This window comes from Bombus huntii, unplaced genomic scaffold (genome assembly GCF_024542735.1).
Source record: "Bombus huntii isolate Logan2020A unplaced genomic scaffold, iyBomHunt1.1 ctg00000059.1, whole genome shotgun sequence".
In the NCBI taxonomy this organism is placed as follows: Eukaryota; Metazoa; Arthropoda; class Insecta; order Hymenoptera; family Apidae; genus Bombus; species Bombus huntii.
The window spans coordinates 858,273-878,502 of record NW_026099320.1 but is presented as its reverse complement, the minus strand read 5'-3'; the positions used below and the strand labels follow the sequence as shown (position 1 = coordinate 878,502).

The window sequence follows — 20,230 nt, the reverse complement described above, 5'->3', positions numbered from 1 at the left end:
TTCAATTTGTATTCCAAAAGATTGAACTCTTTTTACGTGCGTGTGTGTGTGTTTTTTTTTTGTAACTCGTCGAATTGCAATTCTAATTTTTGCACTTCCTCCTTCATGTCCTCTATATGCTTCTCGAACTCTTGTGTCGTCCTGTCTTTGTCGGAACATTCTACTTGAAGATCAGCGAGTTGATGCTCGGGATCGTAATTCAATTTTTGGTCGTTAGCAGTAATAAGCTCGCGTAACTTCACTTTTGAACTTGATCTTGTTTGGTCTTGATTGTGTTTTCGTGGTGCTTGTGGTGTTCTAAAAGTAATCGTCACGTTGCTTGCATTTTTAGTGCACATTGATACACTGCACTCTGCACAGGCAATGCTTTTGTTGTCATGAAATCTCTCTAACTTTTCAGTAACAAAACCTTTTATTTTATTATTTAATTTTGGATCATGCGCCCCTGGTGGAGATACATTATGTGTTCTCTTTACCTTTATTATGCACACGTTTTCCTTTTGCTCTCAATTTTTCGATCATCTTGTGCTGTTCTATATATTGTGTTCTTATGTTCTTCGCATATAAATCCTGTCGATTGACTTTATCTTTCAGTTGAGGTACATGTTTAATTCTTTACCTGTGATTATGATGAACAACCTCAGCGTATTTCCTTTCTCTCTCTCTCTTTTTTTTTTTTTTTTTTTTTTTTTATGGATTTCTTGATAATCTTTTAGAAGTTGCTCGTTATATTTGGAAAGCTTTCTCACTTCGTCTTCAGCTGTTTCCTAACGGGATTTTTCTTCTTCAAGTTTTTCTGTAATCATTTTTTCTAAACTTCTCCATTTATTCTGTTCTTCTTCGAGTAATTCATTACTTTTCGGTATCTGGCTATCTTTTCCTTTAAAACATTTAATTTTATCAGAGAGTTCTCCTATTTTCAAACTTGCTTCATTTAAGGTAACTTTATGAATTTCCGATTGATGCTTTAACATTTGATGTAAGTCTTCTATTGCTGTTTCACGTTCTTTCAACTGTTCATTAAATTCGTTGTTTAGCATATCCACTCGAGAAATTTCGAGTTCTTGAGCATCGTTTCTTCTTTTAGAAATTTGGCTTATTTTCTCTCGCCTGCTGCTACATGTTGCTGTCATTTTATCAACTTCTTTCTTCTTTTTTTTTCTTTTTTTTTTTTTTTTTTTTGAACTTAAAATCTTGATTTAAGGTTTGTGTTTCACTATATGATTTATTATTATTAACTAGTTCAACATTATTTTCAGTAGATTTTTTTTCGCGTGATTTTTATACTTATTTAAATAGTTTAACATGAGCAAATGCATCGTACGTCAGATATACCATTTTTAATAAATTGTCGCCTTTACAACTCGAGTTACCTCTGAACGAGTCGCATGATTGATCAATAAGCCATGAGTAATTATGCAAATTCAGTTTTTTTTTCATCTATTTATTTGAATATTATAACAAAGACTTTACATTGAATATTTTATTAAAATTGTAAGTTTTTCATAAACGCTTCAAAAGCCACAGTCTATTGATCAACTCCTCTATCCTTTCTCTTTCTCCTCACTAAAATAGATAAATTCCTAATGTAGTTTGTGGATAATATTTTTTTTTTTTTCTAAAGCAAATCACATTTATCATCTGATATATTTTTTGAAATAATTTCTGTCTGTACATTTTCTTCTTTTCTCTTACTCCTCTTTCTCTTTCTAATGAATTCTTTTTATTCCGTAAAATGGTTTTTGTATATTCAATTTTGTTAAGTGCAATCCTTATTTCTGATAACTTACTTTTATTAGATAATTCTTGTGAATCTTCTACTACATCTTCCATATCATTTTGAGTGCGGCTTCTACCTTCAGTAAATTTAATATCTTGAACCGTATCATTAATTTCAATAGCTCTTTCGGTATCAAGTAAATCGCACTTATTATTGAATATACCTTTTGAATTGACTTCTGTCTCTGTAGTTTCTTCTTTTGTATCTTTTTCGAGTTTTCTTTGTTCTTCTAATCCACCCTTCTCATTTTGTAGGATCTTCCTTGTATCTTCATCTTTTTTAACTTCGACTTTATCCGATCTCCTAGGTCTGCCTCTATGTTTCGCTTCATCAGTTGCTATTACACCCGTTACTGCATTATCATTTTCTACAGATTTATACCTATCGCTATCACTAGCTGTGTTCGTTAAAAGAACTTCCCTTCGTTGACGAGTATCAGTTGTTTCGTTTTCACTATCTGAAATTGATTTTTGTTTAACACCTCTTTTTTCTTCTTTGGCAAATTTATTTTCTACATTTTCCGATGCCTTTTGTTTATTAATTATTTCACACTTGTCTTCGATTAATTTCGTCTTTAAAGCGCTTCGCAAAATTTTATTTGTGTTTGATTGTCTGGTTTGATTATAAACAATTTCTTCAAATTTTGGCGAAGTAGCAGGCTTTGCAGCGACATTATAACGACTGCTCCGTTTACTACTATCTAACATAGATGGAGATGGATTCTTGTCATCTTTATTCTCTAAAGACTTCTCTTGTGTATTAGCATCTAAATTTCTCGACATAAGATCTGCTGAAGTTTTTGATTCTGTAGTGTCACACGCATTTTTCGCTGTCATCATTTGGTCTTCTTCTATAAGCAAATGTTCATTATTGTAAGCATTATCTCTTGCTTTTTGTATGGATTCTAATGATATATTTTGTTCAACGTTGTCTATTGATTTTGTATCATTTTCAGCAGTTGATTTACTAACTGCTTCTAATTCCTTCGTTTCAATTTGGTTTTCTTTATTTGTATCGCCGTCCAAAATATTTCTCATTGAAATATTATCCTTCTTGTTATGATCTTTTTCTGCTTCTCCTAAACTTTTACTTTTTTTGTCAAACCATTCTTGTAAATTTTGAGTATCTTGTGACGAAGATGGTGACAAATCATTATACAATACTGCAATATCTTCTTTCCTTCGTTTCACAGACTCTTTCTGGTATTCTGTTGAGCTATTGACATCAAACATTAAGTCTGTTTTAATGAAAATATAATCCTGTGAAGCGGTGTCAATTGATACTTTCTTTTCATAAGAATTTTCTACATTAGACTGCAATTCTTTTGAAAATTCTTTCAAAACCATTTCTTCATTTCCTACAGTAACGTCTGTTTTCTCCAAGCTTTTGTTCAAATTATTAGAAACTAAACTACCCTGATAACTCCGACTAGTCGCTGCTTTAATAGTCTCCTTTAACAGTTTTCTTAACTTGATTTCGTTCTACTTCTGCATAGCGTCTAGTATGGCCCGAATACTTGGATCCACACCAGTAGCCATAGGGCTAACAGAAGATGTGTCTTCTGATTTTTTGCTCATAGTGGTTATTGTACTGTTGTTGGAGTCTGTACTAGCGAAGCTACTGCGACGAGTACGATAATATTTAAAAGAATCCAGTTCTTTACCTGAATATTCTTCTTTTCGTGACCAGTTTCAGTTTTGGTGATGACCGTAGTCCGCTTTCCGTAGAAGTCGTTTTCACGTAAAGTGAGCTGATCTGCAGAAGTCCGCTGATCCCTCAATCGTCAATGATGCACGTATGCCGAAATGCGTAATTTCGTTTTCTTGAAGTTGATGGATCCTGGCACGGATCGCCAAAATGTCACGTAAAGTTGGTACTTGGGTTGCGAGAGAAAAGAAAGCTGAGTCGTAGCCCAACTATTAATTTTCTTTTATCGAACTTTATTATGACTTTGGCACTTACAGGAGAATAACGTTGAACAGAGAAAGGGGTGTTGTACAAGAACAGCAACTAGAACGAGAACTCCCCGGGCTGGGTGAAGTCTCGGCTTATATACACCCTGGCTTGGGGATGTTGGGGGGTTTGGTGTGGATTCCAAGGAGTCCGAAAGTCGGTGTTGGGGCCTTATCTCTGATGGGGACTAAGATGCGTCGCGGCGTTGGCGTCCGACAGTCGGGAGTCGATGTCTTTTCTCTGAGAGGTAATTGGTGTCACACGGTCAACGGGACGAACTCTCCATCTAACAAAGGCATTAAGTAATCCTATAGCTCTCCTTAAAAGAAAGATTTGTAGCGGCACGTGGCAGTAAACATTCCAACGGTTTCTGTCCCGTAGCTCGCCACACGCAGATCCTATTCTCCGGGCAGGATGTTTACCAGATGTCGACGCGTCTCCACAGTACGTGATCGGCTAGCCCGAGGACCGTCATAAACACTAATATCTAGTTACCTAAAATCCTTCAACAGATACACAGTCTTTGTCCCAGTTACGGGAAGACAGGAGAGACCTATTTTTCCACGAACGACGTCTCCCACTAGCAACCCTCCCTCAAGGGCGGCTAGCATCCTTTTCTAACTACCGATATGAAGATTGGCCAATTAGCAGCAACGTCAATTTCCCTTACTTTCCGAACGTAGGATGTCCCCGACGAATCCGATGATTTCGTGTCCTTAGACACACCCCGTCATATTTTTCCTCTGCGGTATCACCGGGTCGGAAAGTCTCTCTCTCTTGCGGTCTCATCGACAAAAAAGGATTAACTCCTTACGGTCAGCGAATATTAACACAGAATCCAACTTAGATTTTTTGCGAGTGCGTACGACTACCGTCCCGTTGTCCGCGGATTCGTTATTGAAGCTAGGATCATTGTCATTAGTCTCTCGAATATCTAATAACCACGGTTACTTGTCCGGTTCTATGGTAATCGTATTTGCACTAGTCAATGTCTTCTCTATTGCATAACGTCAACGTGTAACCCAAACGAAGATTCGTTTCACGCCCCTAACCCTAATTCTAATGTAAACCCGACGTATATATATATATATAAATAAATAAATAATTATAAATTAATATTACCTATTATTAATAATAATTTAATTATATATCTCAAGATAATAAAATATTTATAATTTATATTAATTTTTATATATAAATATTTAATTATATATAATACATTTTTTCAATTTAAAGTTAAAATATTTATATTTATATTTTAATTTTTTTATAAAATTAAATATATGTATAAAGATTTTAAAATTAATATATTTAAAATTAATAATTATATATTAATATATACTTATATACAAGATAATTCAATTTTTATCAATTTTATTAAAAAATTTTATTTTATTACGTTAAATATTTATAAATTATTTTAATTTAATTATCTAATTAAATTATTATTAATTAATTATAATAGCAATATTTATAATAGTATTGTTAATTTTTTATTTTTATATTTTGAAATATATATATAATGTACGTATCCATTATGTATTTCCAATGTACGTACAGCAGATACTCACAGGAAAAACCAACGAGACTAATAATAAAATCAATGAATTAGAAAAAAAGAGCTATAGACAAATATCTTATAATATACCGTGGCATAATCTGCAATTTATTATAAAATAATTGATCCGAGCAGTATCAATTATAAAAGAAGATGGCTGAATATGATAGACACTGTCGAATACTAATCAAATATAATCATTTAGTTAATCTTTAAGATTTAAGTTAAGATACATCTTTGAGGAATCAATAAGTGTTTCGCTAATAGCCTAATAGATCTTTTGATAGATCAAACGAAGAAATACCTAACCGCGATTACAGCCAATTGGTACATATTATTCGATACATAATTAATATTTGTATCACGTACAGCGATGCAAGTGGTATTGAAGAAAATAGCCATTTTATGTTACAACTATAACGAGTAAATTTACTCGTTTACCTTGAGAGGAATTAAAAAGGTACCTGACTTTTAAATAAGCATTAAATAAGAAATTTAAATATCGCAGACGGTGATGTAGGTGTTATTCAAGAAAAGAGAACATTTTATTTTGTAATTAGCACGAGTAAATGAACGAATATCGATAATATAATATAATGATTAATATGAATTTTATCTGGCTGATTATTTAAATACCATAACATATTTCACAGTAACGTCATCGACTGCCGTTAGGCTCTTTTCCCTTTTTGTTCAAACTAATTGATAGTCGAAAACTAGTATCAAGGAGGTGTGAATTTAGTCTTAGTTTGTAGAAACTATTAAAATGATAAAAATGGATACCGTATTAAATCGTCGAAGGCGCCAATTTACGATAAAAATTAAGAAATTGTTCAATTTGATTTTGTTATAATGGAAAACCCGTCCTTTGCTATGTCAAGAGATCGTTAACGTTTGATTGACATCTCGACACCTTGTCAAGATATATAAGGAACGCGGAAGTCGCGCGCGAGCTCTTTCGTGTCTGAAATTCCGGACAGTGAACATCCAAGAAGAATTTAAATATAAGGTAAATAAAAAAAAATATCAAATAACAACATTGTAACTAGTAATTTATAACGTCTAAGCCATTAATTTACAATACTTGAGAAATTAATTTATAATATTTAAGCTATTAATTTATAACATTTAAGTTATTAATTTACAACATCTAAGCCATTAATTTACAACATTTGAACTGTTATTTTATACATTTAAGTTATTAATTTATAACATTTAGGCTATTAATTTACAACATCTTAGCCATTAATTTACAATATTTGAACTATTATTTTATACATTTAAGCCATTAATTTATAACATTTAAACTATTAATTTATAACATTTAAGCCATTAATTTATAACATTTAAGCTATTAACTTTCAACATCTAAGCCAATAATGTACAACATTTAAACTGTTATTTTATACATTTAAACTATTAATTTATAACATTTAAGCTATTCATTTATACCTTCTAAGCCATTAATATATAACATTTAAGCCATTAATCTAAAACAATTACATCATTAATTCTTAACAGTTATACCAATAATTTATAACAACATTTTCCCATTAATTCAATGTAATTATGCTCTTAATTTATAACAGTTGTACCCTTAATCGTAAGTAACTCTACATTCATTGATTTTAATCAATGCCATAAATTCGTAGTGAGTGAATTAAAGATTTATTTTGCTTTATTTTATTAACGAAATCTATCAAGTCTTTGAAGTGCTATTTCATTTCCATATAGCATTATATTTTAACTCTGAATACAGTATTCGATTTCCAATTTCACTATTTCGTATAAAATCTGTGGTAACACAGAGTGTCGATGTATGTGTCACGTAAAATAACAGAATAAAAAAGGAATTTGAGGTAAAAAATAAAAAAAGAAAACTTTATTTTTTTTCTAACATCAATACACTTTACAATCTACTTCCGAACTCTAGGCGTGACTTTCTAAGACTGACTCTTATGATTTTACTTTCGATCGGATCCGATTACTTTCTTTTGTCATTCCTCAACATCCCCACCGTCCATGCATTTGCTAGGCGTCCGCGATCGTTGCCACGTGCTCTTTCTTCTAGAACCTTCGGTGGAAGGACCGTTGGGATGTTGATGGTTCATTAGGCACTTCAGCGATATACATTGTCGCCGAGTGCTTTATCTCTATCGTCAGTCCGTCGGATTTGAAGTATGCTGGTCGTGACATATGTAACGATATATGGTATAACGTTATAACGTATTACTTTACATGATATAACTTTATAACGTATTACGTTATATGTTATAACGTTATAACGTTATAACGTAATACGTTATATGGTATGACGGTATAACGTATTATGTTATATGGTATGACGTTATAACTTATTACGTTATATGGGATGACGTTATAACGTATTACGTTATATGGGACGACCTGTTTCTGTCTGGAGATTGATTCCTAATACAACGTGTGTCCCATTATATCAGCATCTCTAAAGTACAATTCTATGTGATTTCTAGGGAGAACAATACAACCGATCCACACCTTCGTCAGGCAAAACGTTTATCCCGTGACCGTGGCTACGTTCGGCGACCAGTTGTCACCTCGAACCCACTTTCGCTTTCACAAATGTCAAACAATTACAAATGACATTTGCTTAATTACAGTTATGATAAAATCTAGGCTAAAGCATTAGAAGGCTTCCTCAAAATTGCAAAGGGAAGGCTCCGGTTTTCCTTTCATCTCCGACATATATAATAACCTGTTAATAGCAGCGTTCTCTTCAAGTTAACTACCCTTATTATCCCAAAAGAAATAAGGGATTGAACGATTCGTGGCGTCGATTAGTCAATCGTAACGGGAATTTACGACTCCCGTTGGCGCACTTCCTCGAGATCGCGTCTCCCCACGAACGTGCGAATTTACATATTTAACAATATATATATGGCGGGTTAATGTTGAAATTTTGGGTGTTTGGGCGTTAATTTTAGTTTCTTTACATTTTTTCCCTTTAGAAATACCTGCACTTTATCATTTATGGAAGTTTTGTTAACAGAAACGAAAAATTTAGAAAAGATATGTATAATCAAGGAATCTCAGGATAGCACACTTAGACTGCAGATTTTTCTGTATGCAAAAGTAAGTCAAAGGAAGAGGATGAAGTTTTCTTGTATAAGGCTTTGTTTCTGCTTGAGCTAGCTTACAATGAAATACGTTCAGTGTGACAGAGTATCTACAACTATTTCAAACTTTAGTTTTAAATACAAAAAGTTTACGCGCAAAAATAAGCTGAAGAAAAGAAAAATGTTTTTTTTCTTGTTTAACGTCTTATCCTGTCTGGCGGTATGGAATTATTCTGGAAAAGCCTGTATATGTACAGAGTATATAAAAAATACATTTATTTGACCGGACCACCCTAATTCTACAACTCTGGATGATACAGTTTTACAAACGTCTACTCATCGCGAGGACCAACTTGACAACTTTTCAAAATAAGCTATGAGTCGCAATTGAACCGTTTTTTGGAGAAATGACGTTGAAATTTCATTGGGTCTTACATCGAGATTATTCGCAACAAGTTTATATTTCGCAGTCAGGTAGAAAGTAAGCAATGTGACATCAACGAGAAAACAAGTTTTCGTTAGCAGGTGGGATAGCCCGTGATAAACAGAATGGAGCAATCAGCGTGATTTCACATTATTACAGAATTATCTACTGCGTGAAAAAAGACTTTCAAACAAAGATTCTGATTTTATTAGCTTTCTTTTAGAATAAATAGAAAATAAAATTTGTAAATAACAATTAACCTCATTATTTTAAATAATATATGTAAACTTGTTGAAATTGTAAATAATTTATTTCTGTCTTTTAACATTTAAACAATTATTTAAATGAAAATTTATTTAATAGTGCCCAGTATTGCGCGCAACACATTTTTGGAACAACGAACAATTCGATAGTCGGTAATAGAGATAGATGGCAAAATAATTGGATTTATTGATAAAATGAGGATTAAATTGATTAAAAAAAGTAAATTGATTAAAATGTATACAAATCCTACATATACAAGAATAATATCTTGCACATCATGGTATCCAAATATACTTTCCCAGTAAAGTTTCATTTGATCCTCGTGCTAAGTAGCATACGGTGCCAGCAAACGTCAATTTTTACAAAATTTTGCATGAATCAATCGATCCAGAGGCTCCGATCCTCCGAAATCACGCTAGTGGACACTTATACGCCCTGACACTTTTTATACATGCTGTACATAAAAATATACGTATCGAAACTGTTGTTATTTCTATACTCAGAGGTAAGATCAGAGTAGTTATTATTTTATTGAATGGATAAATCTATTACACCGTTCTGAGCCAAAAAAAAGCCTTTATTGCACACGCTTACAAAAACTAGGGATAAAAACAAAAAAGCATCTTAAGCCTATCGATTAAATCTATCGATTGTAACTAGCATCATCCTCTAGTTACTATTTCTTATCACTAACGCATCTGCATATGGATGGCGAGCACGAACTCACGTTGTCATTTTCAACAGAAACTTTGATACAAAGTACGCAGATTTGTGTATAAATACATTACGGTTGAAAAATTGTTGAATATTTACTACTGTGTATCTGTTATACTTGATCGTTAACACCTGTTTTTTTCGCCTGCCTAACTTACTATCCTCAAAACATTATCAGATTATACATTTTGTTCGGCTGATAAAATGGAATTTCTTGGAATTTAGAGCTCCCTTTACATTCACTTGTTATTGTACGAGTATTTTGCTCGTTCACCAGCCGTTCACTCATTTTATTTTGCAATCGTGACAATTTGATGCTGCTTCTCCACTCTGTATAACGTGTTACCTACAAACACCAATATGTATATAATCTGATGCATTAATTACTATACGATACACCATGAGGACGTTAAAACACGCAAAACGAAACAGATAAACAGTATCTGCTAAAATTATAGCTATAATATATAATATAATATATAATATAATATAATATAATATATTTTTGTTACAGTCGACTTCTCCAAAAGTCAAAAGCTTGTCTTGTTATTGGCACGTACCGTAAACACTCGACTAATTGCGTATTTCTTAAAGCTATATTTTCCCCCTTTAAAACTTTTTTACGAGATTAGTTTGAAATCAGCCCAATTGATAAACCATTTCAATTTTCAATCTCTATATTCAAAATTTATTATAATCAATTCTATTTTAGTTTTTGCTATCAAAGGAACATAAATTGGAAGTTGAAAAAAAAACATGGGTTCTAATTAAATATTACTATCTGCTTCTATTCTTAATCGTTACGAATTATTTATACATTATTACCAATTATCAATTGTTTATTATACATTGCTCGTTGCATTCACCCTATTACCCCTACACTTCCGTATCATCAACCATATTGCTATCTTCGAATAATTTTCCTCAAACGCAAAATCTCCCACATACCTAACCTTTTAATTTCAAAGCTAATTAATTCAGGGACATCTTCGATCTTTAACAAGCGTGTATCCTACCAATGATTAGCAGCTACTCTTCATTAATTCATTAATTCATTGATTCAATCTGTAACGTTTCGAGTATGTACATCGCATGTCGTATCATTGTATCGGTATTGTATCTGTTGATTCGAAAGATAGCTGGTTACTCAGGTGGCTAAATTGATCTCGCCATAGACGAAACTTATTTGTGTATCCATCTATGTATATATAAAAGATATACACAAGCAAACAGATAAGGCAATCGAGAATCAATGGATTCAATAGCCGGCAAATATTTACAAAAAAAGGAGATACCGCCGATGTTGACATTTTTTAAATATTTTGTTAATGTTATCAGTTTGAGTAAGATTTTATTCGAGGATTGCCGTTCATTAAAAAGTTAATATCAAAAAAGTTCAATGAGTCATTTGCATTTAAGAGAGTGTACTTAGTCAGATTCTTAGTAAACACTTATCCAACAGCCGATCGTTTAGTAATTTTCGATTCGATTATTCGTGTTCGTTTTTTCGTGTTCGATAACGTTTTGCAAAAGAAAATTCGATTCAATGTTTGTAATATGTCGTGTATACAATTTTAATAATTGCATTCGATAATTGCACAAAAATCGGGACTGAAACGTTACAATTATGGAGACTCTATTCCTCAAAATTGACAACGCGAATGAAAGAGAAAGAGAGCCTCGTTAAAGGCTGGCGATAAGTTGAAAGATTCTTATTTGCGATTTTTGATCAATGAAATTTTTGCTAATATGTTTCTTGCGTTTTACTGGTTAAAATGACACCAAACACGATAAAATTTGGAACATATTTGCTTACTTAATAATTGATAATTAAATATTATTCATATTATATCATGTTTGATCTTATTTTAGTCGGGGAAATCCTACAAATGCGTTAGCGGAAATTTAATTTTAAAAAGCCTAAAATAAGGCAATTTTCAGTTTTGAATGATTACTCGGATACATTGTCTCAACGATAACTGATAATATTGGATCATGTTACACTGCTTGATCGCAATGGACCGCCAAATTTCCGCGATACCTCAGGGAAATCTGTCCTTCTCAAAGTGGACACGACGGCTGTGTAACTACGTAGAGGACTTTTTCGTGCAATTATCGAATGTTTGTACTAATCGTTTAATTTCTTGTTCCAAAATTCTTATTCTTTATATTAGACGAATAATTCAAATATCTCACTGTGAAGTACCTGTGTTATTATTGATTGGTGTTTTATAATTATATTAAACAACGAATACTGAATAACGAAGTATTTTTCGGTTAAGGATTTCTTTCGTTATTCATAATTAATAATTATTATACATAGCAATTTCGACAAAGTAACGAAGATATAGAGTCGAATTCGAGTACGATAAGTAGTCACAGAAAATTTATCTTTTCTCCAATTGATTGCGTCTCCTAGTTTAATGGTGTTTTATAAACGGGCCGCTTATCTTGAAAATGGTAAATCCATTTTCCTTTGTTTCGGAATATTGAAACATTACGTTCTGGACACACATTACGATTGGACTATTTTACTACGTTTTATGACCTTGAGTGACCTTAAATGACCGCGATATTTAAATCCGTCTTCAAAAGAGCAACAATGGGACAAATAGGTATTCAAAACTACACGGCTACACTTAAAAAAAAACGAAGCCTATTAAAGTGTTCTTTAAAACTCGTAAACGCGTCCATCTGAGAAAAACTTTTTCCATCGCGTAATAGCCTCCTCGAAACCAAACAACTTTTGTTTCAAACATTTCCCTGCGTCTCAAAAAATTGAAAGAATTATTCAGGTGGTTTGCTGTTGAAGACTCAGCCTGTATATCCCCAAAATTCCATGTAGTTCTGATTGTTAGGCAAACTGATATTGTAATCTAACACGAGTCAACCTTATCAAGGGGCGAGAGGGAGGGGGTGTCAATAGACTAAACACAGAAGTATTCGCCTCTATATGTACCTCTATTCGCTATTTTGAACATGAACAGAAAGATAACAGTACGGAGTGGGTGAGAAAAGCATTAAGAATTTTGATCCAGCATTTTTTAATCTCTTTATTGCGACATGAAAACTACGGAAAAAGTAATTTAAAAAAGCGACCAGATATCAATGACCTACGAAAAAGATAAAATTCATCCGGACAGAAAGAAGGAAGAAAACTATTTAACGTTTCATCAGAGAAAAAGAATCGAGGAAAAGGCTTGGTTATTGATCTTGTGAGACAGGAACGTCATAAATGCTAGTATAGGTAATCTTGCAGAAATTGTTAAGAATCTTTATCGTAGTTTGGTATGAAAAATATCGAATAATTTGGATTTCGAATCACATACAAAATAAGATGCAGGGGAGAGTCGCACAGTACCTTGTGCTAGAGTTGGTAAAAATGAAAATTTACAAAGTGACTTTATAGCACAAATGGAACTTGATAAAAGTAGGAAAATTAATTTTATGAAATTCAATAATACGAATTGACGAATTGACAATGTGCAAGAATAGTAATGTCGGAATTTGTAGGAAACGAAAAATTGTCGTCCAGTACCGATCAATTATTTAATTATTTGATCTTTTGCTCTAAATGGTTAATAATGTTTTAAAAAGTCCTCTAGATGTCAGTATACATATTCTTATTCAAATTTGATTTTTATGTATATCGTATGGAAAACACTTAATATTTTCTTGATCTGCGCATTCGACGTGTGCCCAGACTTCACATTCGTCGTTTTTGAAACATTGAAAGCTTCAGTGACCTGTCTTTGGGCCATTTTATTTTTGAAGAGTAGCTTCGAAGCCCCATTCATGTTCTCCTCTGACCATTTCTCTCTTTTCTGTTTTGGACTTTCAGACATTTTTCTATGGAAAAAGTAGAAGAAAAATTAAACGGACACCTTCTAATTTAGTCTCAGTTGCCAAAATATTGAACTTACAGGTAAAAGAAATTCGGTCTATGACTAAATCATCGGTATTGGACGACAAATACGTTGAACAAATACGTTTTAGATTATAATGTATATAATATACAAAGGAAATTATAAAAGTGGGGCAAATAACTGGTAATTACACTTAATAAATTAGATATAGTATACATTAAAAAACATTTTACTTACCTGAAAAACAACATGTCAACTCTAGAAAATAATTTTTAATTTTCGAAATATCAATGTATATGTTTGACATATCAGATCAATATGGCTCCGAAATATGTTACACGGAATTGTTCATTTTCATTTGTTTGTTCCAATAAAAGCGCTAATATCTGGTGAAAAATCCTATGTATTTAGAAATTAACAGAAATGTTAAGTGAGCTGTTATTTCGCCCGCATTGTATTTCTTACATGTAATGCCTGTTACACGTTTTATCTTTAAAATAGTAAACTCATTATTTACTCGAGATTTATTTCTAGCGCACAAATATTTTTCAATAGAGCGATGCAAAGTTTTACTGTATCTCGGATCATCACAAGTTAATCAAAATCTTGAGGATTCGATTTCACCTGCTCAAAGTGACTTTTGCAGGCAAAAGAAATTGTTCCTCGGATACTTTAATATTTTTTACTAAATTTCATCAAAAATAGAATTTTATTTGCTAATAGAAGATAACTATGTTTTGGTACTCCTACAGAACAATATCACGACATTCGCTAAAATTACAAATATTGTACAGTATATTCACTACAAGGCTAATTGAAATAGCTTGTAATCCAACATATAAGAATGCTACTTGCAAAGTATCTTTGCTAGTAACAGTTTAAAGTAGAGAGATATTCCTAAAAAATCATATATTTTATACATATATGTACGTAGTATATACAGTGGATATAACTATCTTTCTGAATTTATAAAATAACAGTATATAATAATAAATAATAATAATAATAAAAAAATAATATAATAATAAATAAAAATAACATAATAATAATAAATTTATAAAATAACAATATTCCAATATTTATATTTTTCCTTGTTGCAATTTTGTAAACCGTCAAAGCGTTTACAACAGAAATTCCCAGAAGGAATTGAATGCCAAGTTTTCTGTACCATTTGATTCCTTTTCTAATTGTGGTGGCATAAGAAACCATTTGGTCGGAATAATCTATACCACACTTTCCTTCGTTATATTCGACAACAGCTAGCGGTTTTAATGTAGCGAACAAGCGAAACGAAAGATCATTCTTGAGACCACCACTTGAGCGATTCGCATTACTAAAATATCGATAGGAGCACCTAGCAGAGAACGCTTGGTACTGCTGTACGCGTGGCCTGACGCAGATTTTTTTGAAAACACGCGTGGCAGTCAATGTGTTAATAAACTATTAAACTACATGTCGTGAAGAAGTATCCCCTTTATGAACATTTATTAATAGCTCTAGAGTTGATAATATTAGCTTGAGGAAGTTCTGTATGTACGTGTAATTGATAGTACTCGCGTACACCTGTGCGTGTAAAACGTTTCAAGTTAATAAAGAGAACATGATACACGTGGAATAGGTATGAATAAAAATTACAAGAAGCCGGAGAATATCCTAAAACATATGCCATGATAAAATATAAATTGTAAAGAGTTATAGATCATGTTATTATATATTAAAATTATGCTTAACAAGCAGATATTAGCGTAAATATGACGCTGCGTTAATTAAATCCAACAATATTGAGAAAAGAACAAATTGAACAATACCTAGAAATAATTTAGAAAAACACTGTTAGATCAATTTCAAATTGGGTTTTCTTTACTCGATGTCAAACTTAACTCTTATTCGTCTTTTGCATAAACTCTTTTCGTGATATGAAACTTTAGAGTCGACATGCTGCTGATATGAATTGCACACGCAGAATAAGATTTTCCAAATTGAACCGAAACGATTTAGACAGAAAAATGTAATACTTTCAATACTCATAACAATTATTTATGCATTCCGCATATAAACCTACCGAATATTTATTACTTACTTTTAGCTCAAAAATATTTGATATACTACTACCAAGCAAATATTAGATTGAAGAGGAAATCATACATGAAAGATGTCACTTTTTTTTAATAAAAAGTTCGTTCTCATCAAAGTTTCTGGCAATTTATTACATACCTGTGTACAAAGTGGATTACTTTGTAACACAACTGGAAAGTAACTTTCTTTAGTAATGATTTACGTAATAAATTACGCAAAAAGTAGAAAGAAGATTATATTTTAAATCATATTCTAAGAATAACTGTATTTTAAATGTGATTTCAAAAGAATTTTGAATTTAAAAATTCGTCAAAAGTACATACGTACTTACTACTTCGACACGATCTAGGCTAATTATGTGTACTAATGTTTATACATCTTGATAGTAGCTGTATTCAAAGAGCGCGTCGAATCTTTTTATAGTATTTGCCTTTTGATGTATTAAAAGTATTGTAGTAACTGATGGTTTCTTAGAGTAAGGACAAGTGATGATGGTAGAGTTCAAAGTTTAGTGTATTTTAATAAGTGATATTCAATAACAAAAGGACCGACTACAATATCGTCGCACGCCGACTCACACTCCGTATCCGCTCAACTCGCACTCTGCTTCTCGACTGACTCTCTGGCCGTTGTAGCACTCTATTGTCTTTTGCTAGGCCCACCGCACACGTGTTCTGCAGACGCTCGTAGCCAGGGTCACGTAGGTCTTTTCGGCAAGGCTATTTACTTGAAGGACCCGGTAATGCATTGATGGAGCCGACAGCGCCTCGGCTCTCGCGACATTGTCTGTAGTTAGCTCGACGTTTCTTGGGCCCTTCTCCCCGATACTACAGTATCATTAGAGATATTCTTCTTATTATCGCAAATATGTATTGTTCTGCTCATTGCATCGACAAGTGAACGGATTTTAAGCTTCCTATTCTTTTACATTTTCAATATTTCCAGTTATTTGTTTTCAGTAGAAAAAATATTAATTCCTGCCACTTTTGAGAGGAATTGTTTAGAAGTGTATCCTGTTTATCTCGAATCGCTCAAATATATCGGGGAAAAAATGAATGACACAAAAATCGAATGACATCGAAAGGGATATACTATTATATTCGTGTGTATTTACTTTGCGTGTATTGTCTTAACATGAAATCTCTTGCGTGTTAAAATATTTCAATGGATATCTCCATTTTTTGTTACATAATCACGCAGCTGACGTTCAGACATCTCTAAAATACTAGAAACTTGCGTCTTTCGCACCATCCGCTATCGTAATAGAAACTTTCAAATTCGACAGAGCAATACAAAGCACGTGTCACGTAAAATAACAAAATAAAAAAGGAATTTGAGGTAAAAAAATAAAAAAAGAAAACTTTATTTTTTTTCTAACATCAATACACTTTACAATCTACTTCCGAACTCTAGGCGTGACTTTCTAAGACTGACTCTTATGATTTTACTTTCGATCGGATCCGATTACTTTCTTTTGTCATCCCTCAACATCCCCACCGTCCATGCATTTGCTAGGCGTCCGCGATCGTTGCCACGTGCTCTTTCTTCTAGAACCTTCGGTGGAAGGACCGTTGGGATGTTGATGGTTCATTAGGCACATCAGCGATATACATTGTCGCCGAGTGCCGCCACATCTTTATCTCTATCGTCAGTCCGTCGGATTTGAAGTATGCCGGTCGTGACACACGCGAAAAGTGACTGACCAAAAAAGAACTGAATGTTTTGACGACATTAAGAAACTGCAGCCTTGTATTTCAGCAATATCATACCAGCAATAACAAATTTTGAGAAATATCTTTATGTTCTATTCCTGTGGCATACTTTGGATAACGCTAATCCCGGCGACACACTAAATTTTGAAATCCATACGACTGATTCTACAGAAGCGGGGATTCTACAGCAGCGATTTCGCTTGCACAGTTGTTCATTTAATTTGTGAATTGTAAGAAACCTCAAGTATGTCAGAGGACATAGTGATATTGCTACAAAAGCGACTAGACAAATAGAGAGCTACATGTGATTTTATCGTATATTTTTAACCCTTTCGCTTCGGCAATCCAGTCCGCCGAAGTACTGTCACTGAACGGAAACGCGCGCCAGAAATACGCACAGTGTGCGTGGCTACTGTATATACGTTTTCCTAAGTCTTAAATAATAATAATTCTTGTAAGAACCGTATACGAAATATCGTTTCACTGTCAATGGATTTAGTAGATTTTTTAGCATGAAACAATATACGATTTTGATGTTGTTTCAACAAGGAGTAACTTAAAGAAGTGATTAATCCAATATGTCAATAAAATCAAGGGAAAATGTTCTGTCGATAACGAAAAAATATATTAATGACCACAGATAGCATTTGTATATGCATCATTTTTGTCAAATTTTGTCTTCAAAACACAACTTTTTAATATTCCTATTTTATCTACTTTTGCTAAAATACATTAAACACATTTCAATACTAAACTAAAGATCTTTAAACTTAAAAATGACTTTTGCTTATTTCCATGTCACAAACAATTGGCTTTAATAATTATCGATCAATACTCTCTTATTCGTAAGCACATCAGCATATTCGATCCATGCAAATTCACGTAAAATGTTACTACTTCCTGCCTTTCGTTACATGTATCTTAATAAATTGTATCTTATTAAATCTTAATAAATATGAGTCTTAATAAAAAGAAGTTACTTTTTACGTAGACCAAACCTAGTTCTATTATTAAGCGCGTAAGCAGATAAGATGAAGATCAAATAGAGGCAAAGCTAAAAAATAACGACTATATATTTTCATGTTTCAGCGTTGAAAACTTATGTGGGTGAAACGCTAGAATTGACTGGAGTTCTTCGACAAGAAATGGGCACTTGTCTTTGCATAGACAGCAACAATGTGCCTCCGACAGTCAGCAAACGTTACTCTGTACAAGTTCACTGTATGTATTATTAAGCGCTTATCATAGAGCTATTATACAAATATATTTGCAATTATCATTCTTATATATTATACAAGGTGAATCAGAACAGGTGGAAAATATGGCAGAGGTTGATTCTGAATACTGAAATAAGAAGAAAATTTTATATAACATAATATGCCTAATATGACCATACGTTCCGCTTATAGCTTATTTTGCGATGCTAAACATTACACAGATGAACGATTTCTTGGAAAATAGATAAATCGTGCTGGCCTTATTTCCGGACCAATACGCTCTTCGGATCCGAATCCGTTCGATTATTAAATACGGGGACGTTTAAAATCTCTTACTTATAAAACGTTAGTTGACGTGACGATCAAAATTTTCGACAAATTCGTGTAAGCTGTTCGAACAAGATGGACGATCTATGACGCGACGCATTCGCGTTTCCGTAGAAACTGGAACTGGTCGATTCGAGTAATTTCTCTAAAGATAGGTAAGAAAGTACTGTGACACAAAGCAAGCGTCTACTCGAAAACGTTTATACGAAATTTTCTTCTTATTTTAATGCGCTGAATCAGCCCCTGCTTGCCTGGAAGCCGTACTTTCCACATGTCTCAAACTCTATCATGCCGATCCACTAGGTAAACAAAATAAAAACCTGCCAAGCACTGTGGCGGCACGGGCCACGGAACTTTTCAACGGCTCCGGATGCAAAGCGCGACGCCGCCAAAGCGCAACACCGACGTGCCCAATGTACCATCGATATCTTCACACTCTTTCCGCCGAATTCTCGGAAGAGCATACACGTGCCAGCACTGGCGGCACATCTAATGAATGCACGCTAGTGGGGGATATCGATGGGCTACGAAGGGAAGAATCTGCGCGATCCGAAACAAAAGCACAGGCAGTCTGTCTTACGCCATTAAATGTGTAACTCCTCGGTACTATTTGCATAGCAACGCGTCGAATGATCTCTCGGTGTCTATCGTTATTTGTTAGTTGTTACCAGTTGTCTGTTAAGTGTAATTGTTAATTGTTAATTGTTAACTCTGATTGTTGATTAGTTCTAAATAAACTATTGTTCGTTAAAAACACCAAGAGTAGTTTCTTACGCACCTATCACCATACAACCTCAGCACGAACGCCGTATAGATTGTTTTCACCTGTTCGATTCGTGCTAGATTTGACTAAAATACTCATGCGAAGTTATTGAAAATATAAAATCCGAATTAACATCCAGTTTTCAACAACCTGTCTAAAGATACCGCTCACAAACGAGCTATCATTTCTTGAAACAAATATATAAGATTTATTTACGTTATCAATTTTGTCGTGTGTCGAAATACAGCCCACTCAAAACATTCTATGGACCAAACGAAAAAATTGTTGACATTGATTGTCAACAAGTCTTACAAACTAGGATCTTTCATATTTCTTTCGCTTTTGATAATTAGACACAACCTCCCGCTAGCCGATGAGTCATTCTGCTATATTTGGCTTATCCTTTGTTATTATACAAATTACTGCCATTGTTCACGGCTGATCTACTAATTCGTTTGGTGACTAGACACTACGTTAGATA

General features: G+C 33.2%; 1 long non-coding RNA gene across 1 annotated transcript; it reads left to right on the top strand.

Moving 5' to 3' along the window:
* The first annotated feature begins 6,257 nt into the window (after positions 1-6,257).
* Positions 6,258-19,748, top strand: LOC126875900 (uncharacterized). Its single transcript, XR_007693757.1, has 3 exons — positions 6,258-6,300; positions 18,532-18,663; positions 19,290-19,748. It is a non-coding gene; the product is annotated as an uncharacterized LOC126875900 (long non-coding RNA).
* The last annotated feature ends 482 nt before the right edge of the window (positions 19,749-20,230 follow it).